The sequence below is a fragment of the Etheostoma cragini genome, chromosome 17 (genome assembly GCF_013103735.1).
Source record: "Etheostoma cragini isolate CJK2018 chromosome 17, CSU_Ecrag_1.0, whole genome shotgun sequence".
Lineage (NCBI taxonomy): Eukaryota > Metazoa > Chordata > Actinopteri > Perciformes > Percidae > Etheostoma > Etheostoma cragini.
Window position 1 is genome coordinate 4,893,945 of NC_048423.1, and position 25,106 is coordinate 4,919,050.

The window sequence follows — 25,106 nt, forward strand, 5'->3', positions numbered from 1 at the left end:
AAAAAATATGCTCTAAGCTGCAAAAAAGTGTCAAAGTTGGCGTTTAAAAATGCACTCACAACTTTTTTGAAAACACGGTTTACACAATAGGATTATGATGTAAAACAGACGCTGGCAGCTTAAAAAAGACGTCAAGTGTAAAGATAGCCTAAGTGTGTATAACGTTCTCAACATAGGTCCCTTATGGCAAGTAAGATGGTAAGGAGCAGACCATTAACCCCAACATCCAGTGTTCATGTCAGGCCGGGGACCTTTGATCCATATTGTTACAGATCTCTCTCTCTCCCCTCAATTCCGTTCAGCTGTTTGACAAAGGCTTACAACGCCAGAGAAATACCCTTTTCTTGATGTGCACAGCTCCTTATTGTTGAGAGGTTTGACTACTGTGGGATTATTGGTCGAAAATATCTTCAGTTACAGAAATATAATTTAGTCGTGGGCAGCTAAATAATCCTGCGTTCTCATGAGAAATTCATTATTTATTGTGCTAACCATAAAATGTAGACCCTTCTATCTGCCCAGGGAATTCACCACCATCATCATCACTGCTGGTTACATCCCCCCGACAGTGCTAACTCCAACGAGGCTTTGAGTGTGCTCAACCGCTCCTTCAGTGACTTGCAAACTACACATCCAGAGGGTGTCTTCGTTGTTGCTGGGGACTTTAATCGGCCAACATGAAGACACTTTTCCCCCATTTCCATCAGTATGTCAGCTTTGCAAACAGAGGCTCAAACACACTAGACAGAGTCTACACAAACATCAAGACAGCGTTCAAGGCAGCCCCCCGCCCCCACCTTGGCTCATCAGACCATCTCTCTGAAATGCTTGTTCCTGCATGCAGGCCCCTGCTCACAGGAAGAAACCCTTCTGTGAAGCAGGTAAGGGTCTAGCCTGCAGGATCTGTGTCAGTATTGCACAGGACTGTTATGAGTGCATGGACTGGGATATGTTCAGGAAAGCTGCAACTGAAAACCAACACACTAATGTCGAGGAGTACGCTGAATCTGTGTCTGCACACATCCAGAATTGCATGGAGGATGTCTCTGCTACCAAGATCGTCACTACACAGGCAAATCAGAAACCCTGGATGACCAATGAGGTATGTTGTGGAAGTTTCTTTTGAGACTTTGGTGAAACAAAATAAAGACAGGCTGCAAACTGAATCACGTTTTGGTCTTTGTGATGTTTTAGTTGTTTTCTGCAGAGAACAATCAAGTGACAGGAACAGTTTTCACAATGCACACATCAGCTACAGAGTGACAACATTCTTGCAACCCTACAACTGTAGTTTCCTGCCTCATAACCTGTCCCCCCTAGAGAAAAGAATACCTTGTTTGGAAAACAGTCTAATCTTAGTATAACAATTAATCTTCACAGGTAGACAACTTGGAGCTGTTATTTTTTTTCTGAATCTGCCATTTGTGTGTCAAAGTTCTCTACTCGTTGTTCTATCTTGGCTGGAAAAGAACAACTTGTGTCTTTAGATGGGCTATGGTCTCAACCTGGGACCTAGTATGATAAACATAGCTCTGGACCACTGTTTCTGTTAGACTTTGTGGCATTTGTCCTTGGAGGAAAAATTCAAAGACAAACAGTTGTCTTCTCCTCCAGGGAGGACACACAAAGAGAGATTAAGAAGTCATACACAACCCATGCATATTACAGAAGGATATATGAAATAATGCTTAAACGTAACTTTTTCCATTACGTTAAGTGCGTGAATGCAGCGTTCAAGAGTGAGGACAGAGAGGCGCCTAGATTAGAACAGCAGAGAGTGCCAATGGTCAGAAAATCCAGGGATTCTTCCACAACCCAACAAACTCCAGACGCATGTGGCAAGGGATCCAGACCAACACAGACTATGAGGCTGCTCCTCTACCATTTGAGGACAACACAGTCTTCCTCAAAACAGTCAATATCTACTTTGGTTGGTTTCAAGCACTCAACAACACTCTTATGTGGAAATCCACTCCTCACCCAAATGAACAGGCACTCAGACTTGAGACAGCTGATGCTGTTAAGAAGAGGACAACGAGGACGTTAAGAAGATTGAACGCACAAAAAGCAGCAGGCCCCGATAACATGCAGGGACAGGTGATTAAAGACTGTGCTCACGGACATATTTAACACCTTGCTGACCCATGCTGTCATCCGATCCTATTTCAAGGCTGCCACCATCATACCAGTGCCCAAAAAACTCATCTTACTTACTCCCACCATCATGAAGTGCTTTGAGAGGTGGGTGAAGAACCACATTATCTCCAATCCCCCCCCTTTTGATCCACTACAGTTTGGTTACCGTTCCAACCGTTCCACAGAAGACGCTGTCTCCTCCACCTGGAACACCTGGAGAAGAACAACACCCACGTGCAAATGCTCTTTCTGGACTTCAGCTCAGCATTCAACACAATCATCCCGCAGCACCTGGTGAGCAAACTGGCACCCCTTGGACTCAACACCCCATGTGTAGGTGGCTGCTGGATTTCCCCAACACCAGTCTGTGAGGGTTGGAAAAAACACCCCGGCGTCATCTCCCTCAGCACCGGCTCCCCCTAGGGCTGCGTACTGAGCCCACTGCTCTTCACCCTGATGAGTCTTGACTTCTGTGCCAGGTTCATTACAAAACCACATCTTTAAGTATGCGGACGACACAACAGTGGTGGGTCTCATCAGGGACAACAGGCCTACAGAGAAGAGGTGAAACACCTGGTGGACTGGTGTGACACAAACAATTTAATCTTGAATGGCAACAAAACAAGAGGGATTGTCATTGACTTCAGGAAAAAATCAACCATGTCACACCCCCCTCCTCATCAACAACGCCGCAGTGGAGCAGGTCCGCAGCATCAAATTCCTGGGGGTGCAGATCACAGACACTTTGACTTGGTTGCTCCACACCTCTGCTCTGGTGAAGAAAATAAAGCAGCGTCTTCAGGCACTTTCTGCGTCGGATAAGAAGAGCAAACCTCCCCCCTCCCATCCTCACCACTTTCTACAGAGAGACAATGGAGAGCATACTGACCAGCTGCATCTGTGTGTGGTCTGGGGCTGCAACGCCTCAGACTGGAAACGTGTAGAGAAAGTGGGGAGTACAGCAGAGAAAATCAGCACTTCCTTCCATCCATGACATTGCTGGCGGACGCTGCCTAATCAGGGCTCAGTCAATCACTAAGGACCCCTCCCACCCCAACCATGACAAGGGCTCAGTCAATCACTAAGGACCCCTCCCACCCCAACCATGGACTGTTCTCCCTGCTGCCCTCTGGCAAGAGGTCCAGCAGAACAACAAGGTTCCACAACAGCTTTATCCCACACGTAATAAGACTCTCACTAATCTCCGCTCTCATACATATGACACGAGTCCCTTTACATGGACACTAGGAACCCTAATTGCACTAAGTAACTTTAAAATTTATATTGTGCATTTCACTGTTTCCAGTGGAATATATCCTGCATAATTGTAAGGTAATTTTGCTCAACTTTATTGTGAATATGCAGTTGAATAACCATAAAGTCCGTCTAAGTCTAAATCAACTGGTGGAAATAAAAACAACAATGCACATAGTGTACAGGACATGCTTGTTTTGTGTTAGAACATACTGTACTTTGTTTCCTGCAGGAAAAAATCTTAGATCAGTCCGTGACACTTTATTTTAGGGGTCTGTAATTTCCAAATAATACTTTTTTCCTGGACGAAATCCTGTTATTAAATATTAAGTACAGAGAAAAGGGAAAATTGCATGAAAAGCTCAATTTCAACCCAAATAAATATCATTAACTTATCTTAAAACTTTATTCTCCATAGATGCTAAACTGAATCTTGTCTGTTGACAAAACACACTGTATACAATTGTTGCGTGTTCAGCTGACCTGCCGTGCACTGACTAGAATATTCTGCTTCAGAATCAGAAAAGGATTTATTGCCAAGTTAGTAACAGTCACGAGGAATTTGACTTGGTTGTTGGTGCATACATAAACACATTAATGATTAATGTGAATGCTTGCAGGTAATTAGATTTTTGTTAGAAGTTTACCATTTGAAAACAGTGTTTCCGCTTTAATTAGAACCAAATTGCATAATTCAGGGAACGTTTTGGGCATTATTGGGAAAGGAGTGGAAATCTTTTATGATTATTCCGCCTCTCCACCATGGGGGCCAGGGCCTTCCGCTGTTCTGCACCAAGACTCTGGAATGCCCTCCACTCCCACATTCGACAGGCAGGCACAGTCAATTCATTTCAAAAATTTTTTTAAAACCTACCTTTTTAAGAAAGCTTTTACTCTCATAGCACTGCATTGCCGTAGAAACCCTCCAGACACACATTTCTTTTTTCTGACATTTCTTGCCGCTTTTTAGATATCTATTTTGTTAAATTTGTTTCTATGAAGCTATATATATTCTATTGTATTTTCTTCTTTTATGCTCTCTTAAACCTGTAAGATGTCCTTGTGTATCCAGAAAGATGAACGCCAAATATAATGTATTATTTTTATTATTATTATGTACTGTTCTGACAATCTACTTACAGTAACTGGTCAATTTGCTTCAAATGAGTGGCACACACTGTGGTGACAAGTTTGTGTTGTCCAAAGCCTTTTTTATTTTTTTCATCGGCATAATTTGACGTTGGATGCGTTATTGCAGTCCCAAGTCTGTCATATCACATATTGACCTTTGTTAATTGAATGCACTTTAATTGTCTGACGTATTGATGTCAACATAGCTGACATTGTAACGATGTAGAGTGTTAATTAATTACATAATTACATGCCTTATATAGATTACGTTGTGGCACTGACTTTTCATATGCGAGTGTGTGGGTGTGTGTTTTTCGACCTCTAATTGAAACGTTTTTGCGGTGTGTGGATAGATGCCAGCAGCACCCAGGGATCAACTACATGACTTCAAGTATCACTAACGGCCCATTTCCATGCGTGACCTGACTTTCATGTCACTGGAGAGATCCTGCCTCTGTGAGCTGGCTGCTCTAAGCAACATGGAGGTCAAATGACTTAAAACCAGGAAGAAGGAGACACACAGAAGTATCGCGATTGTGCGGGAGGATTTGTGACCTTGGCAACTACACATTATCAGGAGCTCCCAAGAGAGGAGGGGGGGCATCAGCAATCTGAGGTTAACTCCCCTGGAGGGAGAGACATGGAGAATGAAGGAGAAGGATAACCAGAAGGATGGTTTCTCCAATTCGGTCAGGAATCGCCAAGCTTCCATCCTATCGTTCCCATCCCTCCGGCTGTCACAGTAAGTGTTACCATGGTGCTGAGTGGGCAGGATCACCTAGTTACCTGTCACTCTCGTTCTGTCTCGATTTTCTCTAAATGTCACTGAATTAAACATGCAACAAACATACTCTTTCTGGTGTTCGATTTATCCATGAAACACACATACACACACACACACACACACACACACACACACACACACACACACACACACACACACACACACACACACACACACACACACAGGCTTAAGAGTATGCTCAGCGGCAGAGATGGGGGAACACAGAAGATTAATGAGAACGATCAAATGGAATCCAAGGTTACTACACTCATCAGATTCAGACACAGAGGGAGGTAGCAGAGGAAAAGAAGGTCTGATTTTTTTTTCTTTTTTTAAATTTAACACAAAAAAGCAAAGCCAGAATACTGCACAGCTCATGCAAGCAACGTAGAGAACGTGTAGCGATTCTCTTTTTCTTCTTCTGAAATAACACAGATGTTTATCTTTGCATTCAATTTGTCACGGCGTTGTGCTGTTAGAAACTCCTTTTATCCAGTAAAGGACTGATGAAGAACATGTGAACATGGTGAGTGTGTGTGTGTGTGTGTGTGCATGTATACTGTATCTGAACATTCCATCACGTTACAAATACACAATCTAGATGAGCTATCCTAAATTTAGTACATTGAGAAGTCTGAAGCTACTACAGGAGTCTTATGATGTGACATCACTCAACAACCTTGCCAGGGATAGATGTCAACCACTCTGGTCTATCCAAACCAGCATAGCCATGTTAAGGGATAAATTGCTGTGTGATGTTTTACATTATTTAAAATACTAAACTCTAAGGAAAATACTTATGACAACACATTATGGTAAATAACACTTTCAATCTACAATCCATAACTTTCTGATATCCAAAGTCAAACACAGATAATGTCACATCTGTCTCCTCATTTCTGCTTTGCTGCTTTGCAAAGAAAATGTACCAACTCACCTGGTAAGTAGACTGCTAGTACAGTATAGTAGGCCTAATTCACACACTTTTTCTTATTTCTCTCTTAAATATGTTTATACATGAAATCAACAGTCCTTCTGCGGTGCTTCTACTACTTTCAGAATTTTGTTATTTTCTAACCTTACACTACAGGAGCATCAGTCAAAAAACTACATAACTTAACTACATAACTTAAATAACTTTGCAAGAGGAGACATATCCAAACTAAAATCTGAAAGTGAGTCATTGGGTTGCATCACACAATATACAGTGCCAAGACGTCTTTTTATCACAGGAGTCAGTTTTTCTTTTACCATAAATTACTTGACTGTAACACCATGTTTGGTATATTGGAGACAAAGTAACACCAGAAGTATTACAAAACTGCACTGATTATATACAATATTGTTCAGATAAATGTATGCGCCTGTTTATGGCACATAAAACTAAAGCATTACAGTGTGTCATGTGTGAGTAAATGCAGTGCATTTTACACTGTTAAGTGTGTGGGTGTGAGACCAGTACATCAAAACTGATATATGTTTGTGTCAAAAATACTACAAAGTAATCGATATCTATGTGCATTCAGGATTATGTATCTGTCCATACAAGTACAATTAGCTGTAACAGCCTATGTTTAATGGAATTCAAGTATAATTGCATTAGTGTGTTTCCACTTCCACAAATCTACATTGAAGAAAATATTCATATCACAAAGTGTGTTTACATCAATGCAGTACAGAGTCACACATTTGATGAACATGCATTCAGATAAGAAAACAGGTAAGATCTGAATATTGACTTCAGCAAAGCCTCAAATAGAATACTTGATGAAACAATTTGGATGTTTATAGTAACAGTAATACGTGTGGCAGGTGTAACCGCTGTCTAGTGAATTTGAGATTCTTGTCATCATGTTTTTTTTAAATTAATGTTCAGAACCCCTCTTTACATTATTAAATGCCCTATCTTAACTGGATAGCTTGTTTTCTTTTTAAATATCAGATTTAGACAAAAACCTCCCAGTTTATCAGTCAGACATGAAAGAGGGCTTACTTTAGAATTGCCTTGAAAAAAATAACCATTATATAATGAAATAAGGGATAAAAAAACAATGATTTGGATCTACTATTTTCTATTGTGGGCTACTGTAAGTAACTTGGGCTTATTAAAGGTTGATTCTCTTCATTGTTTTCCTTAATGATTATAATTGAAGAGCTGTTAATCAGAAAACAACTGAGAACCCACATATGCAGCTGTTAGCAACCATAAATACAACGAGTGTTGAATTAAAACAAGGCCCTATTAGTTAGTTTGTGCATTCTTCAAAATTGTAAACAATTGAGTAAAATGAAGGATGACGATAGACCAAAGCCAGCCACAGGGAAAGGTCATTTAGGTTTATTTTGTGGCAATACAATTGATGAAATGAAATGTATTGGAAATTTGTTTGGTGATATTGACCACTAATTGCTCTGAATGAACTGATTAATATTGGCAGTTTACATCCAGTGTGTGGTAAAAGGCATCATAACCATGTGAAAAAGAATTGGAACAGTAGATTACTTCACTAAGAACACTCTAGCCACCAGGTGCATGGGATTCAACTGAAATGTCATAAAATAGTTCACCCTGAAACCCAAGTGTAAATCTATATATATATGTATACTACCAGTCACTGTCATGTACTACTGGTCACTAGGGTCACTTACAAATTTCCATTCCACTCCATTATAGACAGAATACCAGCTGATCTGAGTGGGTGGCTCATCTTTAATGCAATAACTACATTGCCTGTTATCAGCAACCATTCATCCACTTTTCCGAAGGCACATTCTGTTTACTAATCTGATATTATCTTAAAAAACTAAGGGAAAAAACATTTGAAAACACTTTTGCAATTAGGTAAGCACACAATGTAATCTGAAAATTGCTGCCCTGGTTAAAAAAAAAGCAATGCCACTGATCTCAGCTGGTATTCTGCTTTTAATGGAGTGCAATGGAAATTTCTAAGTGACCCCAAATTTCAGACCGGCAGTATATATATATATATATATGTATGTATACATATACTGTATATATACATGGCTGAATGGACTGATGAATGGGATAGATGAATGAAAAACCAATGCATATAAATGGATGAACTGACAAATGAATACAAATACCATCTATATGTTTGATGAGCGGAAGCAAGAAGGCTTGATGGTACAGTAGGATGTATTAATTGGTAGTAGCAGGAATGTTAAACAAAGCCTCCACACACATTGGAACCAAGCCACTTGAAAAGAAAACGTGAAACCTGCTTAATCCTCAAGTCCTTCCAGCCCCCTTGGTGCTTCTGTAGAGCCATTACGCAATCAGTTCACACACAGACACACACAGATTGGAGCAGAGTGGCAAAGTGGCTCCTATGGTAGATGAATTCCTTGTGCTGCAGCAGTCTGTGGAAAGAGAGAACGCTGGAGGGAGGAAGGAGATCAGTGTGGAGGGTAATGATGAGAGAGAGATGGATTAAGAGAGAGAGAGAGATGGAGAAAGTGTGTGAGCATTTGAGGTACACAAACAAGTTAGTTACTAACTCTCTATCTCTGTATTTCTTTCTTTCTTCCCCTTGTTTACACTCACTCAATCCTCCTCTTCCTCTCTTGAAATCTCTCCTTATTGGCAGAGTTGAGTTTCAGGAGAAGGTCCTCTTGCCTTCTCTGCTTCTGATTCTCTGTGGTATTTTCATACAAAAAAAAAGGTCGGTTTTGCTTGTCTATATCAACATCTAATGCAACACAAAAATTACACAACCTCATCCCCAATTTATAAGGGGAAAACATTTTAGTTTGGTTTAAAATGAATAAGTTTTTAAAGTACGGGGGACCTTCGTCAAAAATGACAATAATAACCATTATAATGGTTATTATTAATCTACAATTAGGGTCACACTTTTACAACGTTGACTGTCTCCAGTGTTATAGTCAGATGTTTCGTGGACCTATCCATCCATCTCAACCTCCTCCCTATGCAGACTTTGATGACATTTCCTCTACCTCTACCATGTTGTTTGTGGTTTTCAACTATATCACGGACCTACGACTACCGGCAGTTAAAAATATCAATTCGTCTGATCTTTGGTTTATGATTACATATCTGCAAAACTGATACCATTCCCATCATCCTCATCTTCCTTTTGTTTAGAGTTACTTAGCATATGTTAGCATATGTTGCATGTTAACACAGAAAACCTGGACATGGTCAATGATGGGAGTAACACATTCCTTTTTGCGGTAACACAGTAATATAACACATTACTTTTACAATTTTAGTAATATTACAATCTCAGTAAACATGATATTCAGTTACAACAAGTGGGCTGAGAGTGAAATTTGACTGTATCTGGTATAAAAAACGAGATTAGTGTGATATGTTATGCCACAAACGAAAACCATTGTTCCATGTATTTATTTGTATTTTACTGCATCTTAATCCAACATATAAACTTACTGTAATGTAGCCCAACTCTTAAGATTAGTTCTGTATAAATTCTATTTGCACTAATGTCTTTTGAAAAGAATAACACCATTACCTTGTCACTTTAAGTAATATTCCCATCACTGCAGTAATCTGCCTGGGGCACAAAACGAGCTGGTTTTGCACTCTGGAAATTATCAGCTTTGTTGTGCCAAAACAGATTAGTCAGTCCCATAAGCTGATTCAGTGAAACTACTGATGAGGGAGCAGTGATAAACTTGTAGCCTCGCACTGTCAATCATCACTAGAGTCACCTTAAAAAAACACAGACACTTCAAGGAACAAGTACAACAAAAGATTATTTCAGAACTGACTATACTGACTAAGTTGTTTGAATGTCCAATGGAATACATTGTTTTTAAGAAAGTAACAATCGGCGCCACAAGGATGACTGCTATGGTTTAGCAGAGAAAACAGAGGAATAATAAAAGAGTTAACAATGTGTTCGTGATTCAGGCTTTTTTCATGGACTGCCAATAACACTGTGTGTTACAATCATGTGTGCAACATGTTCTAACTCAAGAAAGCAACAGAACTACAGGATGTGAACTCAGTGACCTTGAAAGAAGACATGCAGAAAGAATGTCTGTGGACATTGAGATCAAGAAAATAGTGGAAACAACCTTTGTTTGGTCTCTTTTCTCTTCTGGATATTGTAGCTGAAGGGTCCCTGTTTGTCAATGACAGCTGGCCTCATGAACGCCTGCAGAGAAATGCCAAGACGGATCAACAGCAGAACCACTGAAAGGACAGGAAGGGTTTAATCTGCACAAGAGCATTTAAAAAAAATCTATCATTTATAGAGAAAGGTTGAGTAAGAACACAGAGAATTCTACAAAAACAAATAATTCTTACTTAATAGGCAATAGAGTGAGGTGATTATCCTAGTGGCAAATAACTTAGCTAACCAAGGTGGCATAAACGTCATCACACCACTGAACACATTCTTTTATAACCAGGCAATTTTTAACAGGTACAAAAAAACATCCTTGACTTTGGCTCAAACTGAGAGTTCATTGTGTCACAACACGTGTGATCACAGTGGCCGTATCCTCTGTAGTCAACACAAAAACTGAAGCTTTCCATCATCATCACTTATAAACCTATCACAGCCATCTTTATGCTGGCAAACCAAACTAAAACATGCCAGCCAACAGATTTTCTGTGCATGTGTACATTCTTTTCTTCTCCATCCTCCCTGCTGATTGATTAAATGAAGTAGAAACAGAATACACAGTATATATATTTATACATATACATATAAACACATACATAAAATACAGTTGATGATAACCCAAATCCAGCTGAAAGCAAAGTGTATGTTGACCAACTGTTGACATGTTCCCCATATCATCTTTACAAGGCCATCGGTTAAACGTGTATGTGATGAATGTAGGAGAAGAGTATCCAACGCATGACCAATGTGACGTACAAACTGTAGTTTGGATTACCCTAACTGTATATTGATCAAACTGAAAATAAACTAAACTACTAAACTAATACCATTATTTACTTTGGAAGAAAGTGGGACTGCTTTTGTGAAAAGCACCTTATGCAATTCCAGCCCAAAATCTTTCACCCAGTCTCACCCTGATGACTGGGTGATGATGTGATCCACTCTGCGAGGCTTTCGCTGTTGGCAGCCATGAAACAAACAGTGTCACTGCAGCGATGCGGTCTGGGTGATCAGACAGAGCCTCAGGCCTAGACATGGTTTGTGTGTGTGATGAATGTTTTTAATTATTTTCTACTGATGTAATGTCCTCAAAAAATCAAAAGCCTGGAGAAGTAGTCCTATTAGAGTCCTGTTTTTGAGACATCTTTGGAATATTAGTAAGGCTAGTCATGCAGTGGTTTGGACAAGGTTTTCTTCAGGGTATGAGTGTGATGTTTCTGTTAAGCAGATATGAAATTGCTGAGTTAATGGAATGTCCTCACATATCCAGGATGTACTGTGTCTTCTCTGTGGTATTTGCTGTTTTGGGGGGTTGTAGCATGGCTGCGTACTAAGTATCCTGTGGGACTGTCTGACATACAGTATGTGTCATATGAAGTCCTTTGAGTGTGGTTGTGTATGTCATTTGTATGTCAAGGTTGCAATGTGCCTTGTATTAAGTAATATTACAATAAAGAATGATACAAATGGAGGAGAAATAAAGGGCAGAAATCCCGGATAGGTAAAAGAAAGAAACATGGCTCAAGAAAGAGGAGGATCTGAAAGATAAATCAAGAAAAACTTGGAGGAGAAGATAGGAGTGTGAAAGCTGTGAGTAATCTGATGCATAATGTATGGCTTTCTTCCAGCTCTCTCACCAGCATTTTGTTCATCTGCTGTTCGTCTGTAATATTTTCTAGCCAACATAAATCTTTGCTTCGACCCACTGTAATGGGTTTCACTCATACTCCAACTCGCTCGTTCTCCCACAGTTTCCATCATTCTGTCCCTCTCCATCTTTCTGTCATATTCACGCCCACTCACCCTCTCTCTTTCTTGCTAATCTCTCTACTTATGACTGATCATGCCAGAGCAAAGGAGAAAAAGAGAAGTAGAGAAGGAGGGAGACAGGGGTTAAAATGAGAAAGAAAGGAAGACTTGGGAAGCAGATTACATGCAAATGGTCTGTTAACATTTAAGGTGCTACATACTGTATATGGCCAAACACGTTGCACGGTTGATTACTTTCCATCATGTACTTTTGGTCTGCTTTGAATGTTTTGGGTGACAGGTTCATTAGTTCCAGTTAAGGCAAATCACAACGATAGCATAGAATTTAGACAATAGTTTGCCTTAAACGTTTTGGCAAAACCAAGTCCACAAAGAAATGGTTTTCTGAGTATGATGTGGACAACAAACAGGTAAGAATTTAAAACCCTGGATTACACATGGCAAATAAAATGAGTTATTGTTGGGTTTAGGTATCTAAAAGAGTTGGTTAAGAGTGGGGAAAAGCGCTAATGGCTAAAGGCAAACACTAATTGTTTTGTGGTTGGATGGAAATTTTAAATTCTTCATATCTGACGTGCCATTTAAAGAACACACTACATCCTGCATTGGCACTTAACATTAGCACAGGACTTAAATGTAATTTCGACAGGACTGAACTGCGACCTTAACCCCATCCTACAACTATGGGATAAATTGGTATGCCACGGGCAATAAACCTGGCCTCATTAACCAACATCAGTAGCCGACCACACTGATACACTTTTGTCTCAATGGGAAAAGATCCCTGCAGCCAGGTTCCAACCTCTTGTAGAAAGAGAGCTGTGGAGCCTATTGGACCCATAGTGTATGTGCAGCCAAGGGCAGACTGGCCATCTGGCATACTGGTCCCGGTAGGGCTGACATGCTCTTTGGTCTGACCACTGACACTTCATTATTATCATTTTATTTTTTATTTTATTGTCCGGCCCATGATAAAAGTGGTAGGCCCAGATCGGCAGCCATTCAAAAATATCACATAGGCTAGGTTTTTTTTTTTCTTACAGAGGCAGCCCATGAAACACGTTGCTCAGCAGCTCATTGGTTGTTTCCTTAATTGACAAAAGACTGGCCCAATCATATCTTTGAACAATACACTCTTTGGTATTTCTGCCTGAATTCAGTTTCAGTGTACATCTGCCAGGCTAGAATAGTGATAGAGATCCAAGAGAAGAAATGCAAAGGAGGTACAGAGAAGCTTCATGAGTAAATAAAACAGGCCCTCCAGGCAGACGCAGCCAAATGCGTCAAATTGACAGACGTGTGCGGCAACAGCAGGACCTTCATCAGCTCCCATGACGGATGATAGCATAGTGGTGGTGGTCTTAGTGCCAGCGGCAGTGGCATGCACAGTGAGGAGAAGGAGAGAGACAGAGATGAGGGTGTGAGGGCAGAACCTGCGGTAACCCCCCCTTAAAACCACTTTGACCCTTGATTAAACTGAGCCACAAACAAGGGGTGGGTAAACTGTTGATGACAACACTACAACAATAAAAGAGGTAGGCATGCATAAGTTTGGCTAAGTGCACAGATGCAGGGTGGGCCGGTCTGGGACAAATTGTATGGGCTGAGTTTTGGTCTAAATGTGTGCAGCGGCTTATTTCTCAAAGTTCCGAAATTTCCCATAACCCTGTTTTTTCCTAAAAAGTATGTATGAAACATGTAGAAAACCTGAAATTTTTCTGAGAAACTGATGGTAAGCTGAACTGCTGCCTTTAAAAGTAAAAAAAAAAATCCCAAATAGTAATTTGCACGGTTACGGAAGGCTTGTATTATGTAGACACGTTGACGGCATTACTTAGATTTCCTAATGGGGATGGCAGAGACTGCGCACTATCGCTTAAAAGCATTCACAGGGATTCAGGCAGATGCAGGTGGGTGGCACCGTGTGGATGGCACTGGATAAACAAAGGTAGTCCAAAGGGTTCCTCGGGAGTAAGAACCGGTTGGATTGTGTATTGGATACCTGAAGCTGATGTCCGGTCTTGAAGGCAACTCTGTTTGCGTGTGTGTGTGTGTGTGTGTGTGTGTGTGTGTGTTTGTGTGTGTGTGTGAGTCAAAGGTGACCTTGGATTAAGAGAACTGGTTTTGACTGAGGCACCTCTGTCACAATGATAGACAGAGAGGTGACAAACACCACTGAACTCTTTGTGTTATTGTGCATGTGACTGTATGTGCATGTATTTTTGTCAGTAGGCTATGTGTGTACTTGTTTTTCGTGTATGTTCACCCTCCCTGCAGTTTCTTGTTCCTTCCAGCAGCCTTAAATCTAAGAATAAACCCATGTGTCAGGACAAGGAATTGGCAAGCCTTCACCGCGAGTTACGCACACAAACACACGCATTCACCTATCGTTTTCTCTTTCCTAGGAGGAAGGGAAAGAGTTGACCTGAAAAACGAAATAATATTGTAAAGTTGTGTTGTCCCTTTGTTTATCACTATAACAAACTGCCCATGGTTGTACATTCTTTTTCTAAGTTTGAAGCATATTTTCTTGCCCATGTGCCCATATTGTGACCTTTGGCTTTTTGCCATAGAAATAGAAAGAGTAGAATAAACATTCACATTTGAAACAACATAGCAGGATGGTCAGAGCAATGGCCCTTTTTGTTTGTACAGTTGCCACAGCAGTTCAATGTCTGACAACTTTTACACTAACGCAATTTAAACCCCTCAAGAACTGCAGTTATTTCTGTGACTTTCCTATTGGGATTACATTATTTCATTGCTTAAGTGGAGACATTTTCAACTGGGGCTGCTGTGATGAATATTAATGTTCCATTACACAATACCACACAGAAGGATTACAATTCACCTTATCCTGTTTTTAAGTGTACATTTATGTACCGCCTGCAAGGCTTAGGGAGGGTGGGCGTACAAAGAGTAGGACTTTGACACTGGAGACCTGCGTTTGCATTCATGATCCCGATCTTTCCCTTAGATTGCTGTGAGTGCCTAAGGGCAGAGTTATGCTAGAAAAAAGATGATTGCCATAGAGAGGGGCAATAATAATAATAATCACTTAAATATGGAGATATGGAGGTGAACATTTTCAGACAGTATCTGCTAGAAGACATTTGTAGTATTGCACATGGTTGTACACATACAAGCGAGATAAATACTATAAGCGTACACATTGCTGAGGGGAGAAAATGTGGCAGTGTATGCGTCATGAAAAAACAGTCACTACAGGAGAAAAAAGAAGAAAAGTATGGGAATAAAAAAATAGAAAAAGAAAGAAATCATACTCTAAAGGGAAGGAATGTACAGTTCAGAAAGCAGTGAAGACAGAAATTCAATGGAGAAAAGGAAATGAATTCACACAAAAGAGCAATGTCAGATGATTAATTACAGTCTTCTGGGTGTTACTGGCTTTTGGTCTGAACGGACTGGAAGAGACGTAGTGGGGTGTGGCCATTCATCAGTCCCTCACCATGCCTCCAACGGGGCAGAAACCCCTCAGGACAGCCAAGGGAAAGATCTGAGAAGATGGAAAAGAATAAAAAATATAGTCCTGATTGAAACTGATTCGCATCGCAGGCTGTATGACTTCATACTTTCACAGAGACAGATTTAGCTGAGAGGTTTATATTGTTTTGATTTGTCATTGGTCTTCCCACTTTGTCCACAACTAAGCAGTTAGCCAACAGCAAGACACGTTTGCTTCACAGTCAACATGTTTTGGACATATTTTTTTATTTTGCCTAGGTCTACCTTAAAGTAATTCTTAGGTAAAACCCTAATACACCCAGACTGGCTAAACCCCGTCCACTCTGCCAGAGATTGGATTTTGCCTGAGCTGATGAATTCTGAGCTTAAACATGTCTTTTTTTGCTATATTTACTTAGAGAGTTAGATGAAAAGATACCACTCTGGATTAGAACATGTTCAGATAAATACTGAAAGCTCGGATTTGTTGTCAAGGTTTGATAATTGTACTTGTACAGAGACGTTTACTCAAACATGTACACTCACTTGTTAAAATAGTACGTTATTACAATGTACATCTTGTACAATGGTTCTTAATATGTTTTGTGAGATTTGAATGGTGAACCCAGTGGGTTACCAGATGACCCTAAAAAAGTTAAGCCAGAATCCCTTTCTTATGGGTGCATGTTCGGGGCCACTGCTGCGCCAACACAGCAACGGGGTCTCATTGAAATGAATGAGGAAGTCTGCTGCAGTGCTGGTGCATGTGTGAAAGGAACCCCTACTCTGTTTGTGAATGAGCTAGCACACACATCTGTCAAGTTGAACTTTATTACTGTCAATAAAACAAATTCTCATTTCAGTGAAACTTCTGGGCTTTGATCCTGTTTGAGTGTCTGAGTTTAGACAGGACCCATGTTCCTCATTAGTGTGCGTGGGTGTGTGCCCATCCCTACTCAACAGGACTGACTATGTCATTAGCCAAAGTGTCATGTCAGCCCTCCTTTTCACTGCGGCTCAGGACCAATTAAAGTGTCAGTTTTGGAAAAGGTTGTGTGTGTGTATGTGTGTCAAAGGGAGGGGATCACGGGTAGCATAAAGGACTTTGGAAACTATTCCAGAGATAATTGGGATGAAGGAGGGTCTATGTTGTGCATCTTTTCTCTCAGATGAGATGATTCCTAATGCAATAAGTCACGTAAGGTCGCCTCATTTTAGCAGCTATTCATTATCTTTATTACCAGCTTGATGGTTCAGATCAGAACTCATTTACTGCTCATTACAACTCGTTAGTATAGTGTGTATTTTAAAACTTAGTAGTAATGGGGAATATTGTTTTTACAGAAATACGAATGTTTTCCTGTTCAAACATCAGTAATTACTGTAAGTGACTCATCTACCATTTTAACGCAATACAACAATGCAAAAATGCCACTGATTAGGTCATCATGACATGCACATTTTAAGTTTGCACATTTAAATTGAAACCAATCTTGGATCTTGATCTCATTCAGATGGTGTTTAGATAAAGTGATCAAAATACCAGTTTTTTGTTAGGAGACCTGCTTCTGGATATGAACTAAACTGCAACTGACTGTTAATAAAAAATAACCTGTGCAGAGATACAGATGTCTAACAGACTTGTTACAATAAACAAAAAGCTTGACTTTCTCTTTTATTCTCCGGTATTGTCTCTTAAACAGGCTAAACGCATATAATGGACATAGGTAAACAGGATGAGGTTGATGTTTGGGTAGTGGCTGATTGTTAAGATGTACAGTTTCTGCTGGTGGGAATACCGAGGGACTTTTGGGGGAATGTCGGTGTTAGTGTCAAAACTGATGGAGTTCCACTACTTAGACACACACACACAGAATGGGAAATCTCAAATACATCCCCCTGATATTGAGTTGATCCCCTTTTTGCAAAACCCCCACAACTGCACTGCCTCACAACTCTCCCCCACAGTCTCTTCTTCTCCCTATCATTTAAACTCAATACAGATTTAATCCACCTGGATTCACATCACCGGTGCATTTTAATGAGAGAAAAAACAGTATGTCGGCACATTAAGCAAGATCTGATGGGGCTGCAAAGCTATCATGAGCTCAACTGCTCCTCGTTATTTTACCTGGTTGTTTTTTTACATTTTATATGTATATTAGACAGCCCATTTGTAGCATATAAATAAAAATGAATGAATTTTGAAACACTGTGTACACGCTGAGTAGAACTTTTAATATGTTTTTGGAGAACTATAACAGTCTTCATGTATTTGCACTGCAACAGTAAATCGGTTTTCTCTGATCTTCCTGGAGATACTGGTTTGCCTTCATGCCAGTATTGGATGACAAAATTACAAAGAAAACACGAAGATGATCTTTCTTTTTTAACTTGTATCGTTGTTTTCAATGAGGGTTTGCGACACTGGTTTTGGTATGTCCCAGCAGTTCAGATTATGTAACATCTTAGACTCAAACTCAAACTCTTTGTCAGTCACAATGCACATTAGATATGCAAAAGAGACAAAGGGAAAGGAGTGGGAGGAAAGTAATGAGAGCACGGTTTTAGATGAATCCAGCTCTGGAGAGTACATGACATTTTTAGGCCAAGTGTGGACACCCATAGACGTCTCAAAACATTAGGCTGTAATGATCAGATCAGACACATACTGCTGCTGACACAAAGCAAAAACACAAAGGTGGCATTATACATGGATTTTCATGGCAAATTCTTCAGTTGCTCCACTTGATCCTGATTTTTTATTAGTGAGTATTTTCAGTGTCTTTTTTTCGCTCACCCTCCTTTCCTCTCATGTTATTCTCCTCTCTCTTCAGACAAATACAATGTTGTTTATTTACTTTCTATTTCTGTTGATGTATTTTCAGCTTCATTTTCCCTTCAATGCTGTAGCTGATATCCTTTGCCTTTTGTCTCACAGTTTACATTTTCTTACAGCCTTTGTTCTCCATAAACAAACAACTCCAACGCTGTTTTTATTGTACATATTTCCTTACCTTCCCATGAGATCCTCTAACTGACTTTATCTCTTTTTGAATTTTATTTTTTACCCTGTGTCTTTCCCTTCTCTATTATTTTCCGAAATAGTTTATATCTCTCTTTCTCAGTGTTCTCAGTAGACATTAGTGTAAAGTGTTTGATGTCAGTTTGTGGGGTCAGTTTTTTATTTTATTTAGTTTTTGGTGCCTAAGGCTAACACTATCATATACTGGCATTTCAGAGGGCATCCAGTATTTTCCAAAGATTGCTTTTAGACATAACAAGTGTTTTGAGTGGATTGAATGTGTAAAAATAGAAATATCAGTTAAATAAACATTATTCTTTAGGTTAACCAAGATAAAGGTTAATGCCAGGGTCACAACTTTAAAAATTAAATAAATCATATAGTTTGAATAAACAAACATCATCCTTGCTCCAAATCTTCCCTCAGTTTATTTCATTTCTTTTCTGTCATCGTCGTTTTTTCTTTCTTCCATAGAGAGCTCCACTATCTTTTTAACCCGTATTGATAAACCTTTGCTTAAAGCATGTTTTTGAATAGAGCTTGGTCACTGCATAAAGGTTCCCCTGACTGGATTTCCACCAACACCGGGTCGGCTCCGTGCTCCACCACCCTTCAACACCCACCAGGTCCGGATTTGTTGCCATGACTGACAGCTTCATGTTTGATTGTGCGATGTAACAGGATGTAGTTTCCATAAACAGAACCCCAAAACCTCCGACCTGTTGGCTTCAGACCTGTCTTCGCCCATTATTACAATTTCAAGGTGTAGTAAAGGGAAATATGATCCGCTGTAAGCACGGTGTGTTTTATTTGGAAAATTAACCAGATGTTTTCTTTTTTTTCTGTGATCAACTTCCTGTCCCGCACAATCTGCCCTGTGCTGAATTCCTGCGGAGCTCTCCGCCATCTGGCAAAAAAGAAGCTCTGCATGGGTGTCCTCCCCTAGGGTCATTTAAGATTTAATTTCCTGCATTCTGATACACTTTTATGCACCAATTTATGATGGGAATACCTTTATTTATCCTATGAGAAGGAAAACACAGATGACACTCAAAATATATCAAAAATATAATGTACTATAAAGCAGCAACAATAAAGTACCATTAAGGCCTTTCACATCAAGGACTTCAGCCTGGATCACAAAAGTGGACCCCAAAGCAACAAGGACAAAATAAATATGCTACTTACATTTGTCTTAAATGTGTGGTGAAGGGAGGACACTGGCGTTAGTGCGTTAGGCGGAGTATTTGGGCCCGGTAGCTATGCACGAACTACGTACTACACACCATGCACTGCGCTCAGCAAGGAGAGGGTCGATGAAAAATGAGAAAAGTTCTGCAGTGTTACTCTACCCCGTATTTGTAAATAGAAATATCTGATGTGAAAGTGCTGTCACAGCAGTCTTTTGTTGCGTATCATTGCACATTTTTAAGTGGGTATTTGGATTTGCTGGAGATTTCTTAGTAGGTATACCTGCGTCTCACGTAGACTACACCCCTGCCCCACAGTCACCAAAGTATATATTGGACCCATTTCTCAAACGCCACATATCTCTAGGATATTCTGACACTAAAATGGCATTTTTCAGAAGGACACATTGGGAGAAAGTTAACTTTGTTTAAGACCTGTTTGTGTCTTAGGACCAAACTCTTGCAACACAGCAACTGATCTGGCAACACAGCGAAGCTGAATGCCCTGACAAAACTAATCTCTGTGATGCTAAATATGTATTTTAGCTCTGTAAATATCTAATATTTGCAAAATAACATACTGCAAAAGAACATACTGCAAAAGAACTTTTCATCCTTCCACATGATGCTCACTACACGTTCAAACGAGGCCACACCCCTTAGGAGACAGGGAGTGTGTACCACCGCATTGGCACTGCTTGAAATGCGCTATTTTTAGTGTAAAGGATCTTTGGTAGTCCCTCTGAGGAAATTAGTGTTGGATGGCTCAAACAACACAGGACTTTCACCCAGGAGTCCAAGGTTGGTGTCCCATTCTTGTCCTGCATGCAGGGACGTGCACAGGTACAGGCTATTGTTGCCTGGGCAACTGCCCGTTTGCCCTGATTAACTTTATCTCCTTCTTTTTTATTTTTTTGCTGTGGTGGCTGTATTGTTATCATAATACACCAATAATTACTAAAGTTAAATCAAAGTTAATAGCTATACATCATCCAATCTTGCCTCCCGCCATCCCTCTGCCCCCAGTCACATGACCTTGTTGAGTACCGCAAATGAGAGAGGGAAAACCAAGCCATTATGTGTCCACATTCACTTGAGCTTTGAATAATTTGAATATCAGCTTGTAATGTTTGCATCATGTAGCGCAGCTTGGCTTTAGCTATAGTAATGTAAAATGCTACGGCATCAACCAAAACTAATGACATCTGTGGTAGCAGCAGGCTATGTGATGTCCATGTGCACTCTGTAGAGAAAGAGAGAGAGAGAGAGAGAGACAGAGAGAGAGGGCCTTCCTCATTACCACCACTGAGGTGCCCTTAAACGAGGCCCAACATTTTTGTCACGACTTATTTATGTCTGTGCGAACCCTCAGCTTCACATAGTAACCCTGGTCCACCAGAGCTGGACTGCAGAAATAAAAACTAGTTCAGACAAGTCCCACATTTACAGGGATAACACAGCTTACTGTCTCCTCAGCTGGATATAGCCTAGTTATGTTACACATTAGTTCTATAAAAGTAGGAAAAGAGTTGTAAGAAGGACACGTAATGAGATTCTGTGTTTGGTAAATTTCAAGTTGGTCCCCTTCCGCTTTACTGCTGAGAAAATGCTGCAGTGGCTGGTGCAGAATTGGGGGAAGATAGTTGCAGGAAAGATGTATATGATGGGGGAGTTTTTTTTAATGGCTGCCACAACAGCGTAAACAAAATGGGAGTCTATCTGAGCAATACCAGGTCACCATAACGGAAGGAGGAGAGGGGGTGTGCTTGGGTTTTGTGGTGAGGGAAAAAAGATCATGAAGAAAGGCGAGAAAGGTACTTAATAGAAAAACAGTCTGTAGCCTGCGGCAGTTCTTCTTTTATGAAAAAAAGGATTGATCTTTCTTTTTCTCCTGATATCTTTTATATTGCTTTATCTTCATATGTTTTATTGATAAAGGTGTCCCTCTTCCCTGTTTCTCCAATTTTCTCACATCACTTTTACTTGTGTGTGTGTAGCTGTCCATCTCTGGGTGATTCTGTCTCTAGCTGAGAGGACACAGTCAGGTTTTAATAAAAGACAAAACATTAACAGATATAGACAGTGACAAGAGAAATCATGTTACTTCACCAGACAGCAATCAACTAATTGCTTACCTGTGAGCTGTGTAAGTAAAGACTTTTGAATTTGTAAGGGCATACATAAATAAAAATGCATTGATTTTTTAAGTGAAGCTAAGCTTTATCTTTCTTCCCCTTTCTTCCTCTTAATGCATACCAATAATCCATACAGCTAAATTAATCTTGTCACATGGAACTATTTTTAAGAATAGAAAGTTTGAGGTTAGGTTAGTCATTAAATTGTAGAGCAACTGAATATCTAACTTTGGTATAAGATCTAAACAAAATTAAAAAGCAAAGAAGACAATACTACTTTGTTTCCTAATGATGTAAATCATATAAACATTTAGGGTTTCAAATATGTTATGTTTTATATATCTGGAACTATACAGCAGAGTTTTAGTTTCAAACCACCTCAATAAAAGAACAAAATAAGCATGCATTTAATGATAAGAGATCATTACTGAGAACAAGAAGTAGCAAAGGAAATGACAAAAAGAAGAAAAAGAAAGAAAGACACATTTGAAGTGATAGTGAAGCCACAGTAATTGTTAAAGTGCCCATATTATGAAAAAACATCATTTCTGAGATTTGGGGTGTTATTGTGTGTCTCCGGTGCTTCCCCAGGCATACAAACATGGGGGAAAAAAACTAGCCATGCTGTTTTGAGTAAAATACGGTTTCTGAATGTCTTCTGCCGTCAGTCTCTGGGTGAACTGTTTAAAATCTGCAAGGCTATCTATGTCACTGGCTGAGAAGAGGTGGCTAACCGTAAAATACTAGTGCTAGCATGCTAGTGCGTTCTCAATGGCAAAACACTGCTACAACACACACTAGTTCACTAAAACTACTTCCATGTCCCTGTTCTGAAGGTATTCCACAAGTGTGCCCTCGTTTAGAAGAAGTCTGTAAGAGAAGCAGTTGGAGAAAGAGTTATCTAGCTGATGGGATCTTACCTAGCTGCTGCACGTGTGCGACTCCCAACAAAGATAGTAGAGAAGTGAAATGTCTCACTCTGGAGCTAAGACAAGTGAATAAAAATAAGGTGATTTTTTTGAAAATGAAACCGTGTAAACCTGTTTTGGTACAACCCTAAAACATAATTATGAACCTTAAAAATGAGAATAATATGATTACTTTAAGAGTCTGCAAATATTAAAGGTGAAATAAAGAACAGTACCAAAATACCCCAAAAAACACCCAAAGTAAATGTTTTCCCAATGAAAGAGGTACGTTTAGTTGGGATACTGTGCATCTGCAGGGGTGCTGTGTCCCGCTGGTGTCCTTCAGCAAAAACTAACGTGATATGTCATATAACAGGACATAAACTAGCTGTTCTATGTCAGAAACACAGCTACAGAAATATACTGCATGCTCATAATTACATCTAGGTCACTCAAGAATGGAAAAAACACATACACCGGCATACCAGCACACACACACACACACACACACACACACAAACACACACACACACACACACACACACACACACACACACACACACACGCACACAAAAACACACATTAATTTCCCTAAGACATGAACCAGAGTCTGTAAGGTGTGTGTGTGTGTGTGTGTGTGTGTCTGTGCTGGTATGCCAGTATATGTGTGTTTGTTTCATTCTCCAGCATTGTCCCAGTCTATATCCCTTTGATGAATCAGCATCAGACACACTACAGTAGATAATGTCTGGGACCCGCACCCCTCACTCTTCTTCTTTCTATCCCTTTTTCCTTTTTTACTCAAACCAGAATTGTGTTGATGTCATTTATGTCACTGCTTGTTCAAATCAGCCTTTGGAATAATCTGCGTAGTATGTTTGAGTAACACCAGGATGAAGAGACTTCTACAACAGTTTGTGGTGATTTCTGCACCAGATCTTCAACAATAAGATACATCCTACGTAAATCATTATTTGAGTGTCCAAAAATCTCTTTATTCTTTATTCTGTTTTCTTTCTCTGGGCCTTTCATTTACTATACTACAAGATTTATTGGTCAGTCCATATATATCTGTCTGAATCTGTCCAATCAGAGGGCTACAACATTGCAGCCTCAATCAGCACATTCAAGTTTTCACACACACAAACACACAAACACACACACACACAGATATTGAGTAATTTAGAAGTAACAGCACTCATTTGTGGATTCTGAGAAATGTTTGAAAAAAATCTCATCTAGTCTGCATCTCAAGCTACTAAATGTTATGTTGCTCACGATGGATTATAACGTATCTGTGACTAAAATACTCACTTAGTTTTTATGTAAAATTCTTGGTAAATGGTTTATAAAAATCCCAAATAAATCACAAGAACTGCATTTTTAAACCACTTAAAGTTTGAGTATTTGCAGTAAGTGATCCAGGAAATTGTTTTAAAATGAATGCAAGAGTAGAGCAAACGTATTCAAACTGCTGTTACATGCTCTCTAGTCTAGTCCAGTCTATCTAGTCAATCTATCTAGTCCCTTGATGTTCCACTTCCAGGATCGCTATGGTGCCGCAGGAAATTCCGCCAGATGCATGCATTTATCCAGTCCTTCAACTTTCATTAAGTTGGAATTATAAACTCTGGTGAATTTCTGAGGACTAGGGTTAACTGCTTCTCAGATCTCCGCAGGGTAAATCCAGACAGACAGCTAGGCTATCCGTCCAATCTAAGTTTTCTTTTTTTTACAGCCGCTCCGTTTGGAGCTTAGCAAAGACAATTGTGCTTGGTTTCAAGAAATGCCAATATCCCAGAGCATGTTTTTCCCCCATCCCGGAATTTTGTGTGGAGTAGCCAGACCCTCCTCTGCTCCGCAGCGTGTGGATGCTCTGGCAAAGTGGAACTGTAAGCTATCAGAATGAAAGAGGTAAAGGATCTTTTGTTAAGCAAATTACACAGAGTTGATGGTGACATTTTTAGTACCGTGTCAATGTCATTGCTGCCACCTCAGGGCTGTGAAACATTTCCAACACGAGAGAAATGTTCAAAGTTACAAATTAGATGTTTTGGCTGAACATGGATAATATGCCATCAAGAGCTGCACCTGCAGCGTTTAACAACATCATTAAAGCTTTTGTCAAACCATAGCTACAGGGAAGGGTTTGGTGTGTGTGTGTGTGTGTGTG

General features: G+C 39.9%; 1 long non-coding RNA gene across 1 annotated transcript in view; it reads left to right on the forward strand.

Annotated features, from left to right (window-relative positions):
• The window catches only part of LOC117960823, a 27,765-nt gene continuing 2,659 nt past the window's right edge, over positions 1-25,106 (forward strand). Inside the window, exons 1-2 of the long non-coding RNA XR_004660238.1 lie at positions 1-154; positions 22,033-22,040. This is a non-coding gene — a long non-coding RNA (uncharacterized LOC117960823). The remainder of the gene's footprint in view (positions 155-22,032; positions 22,041-25,106) is intronic.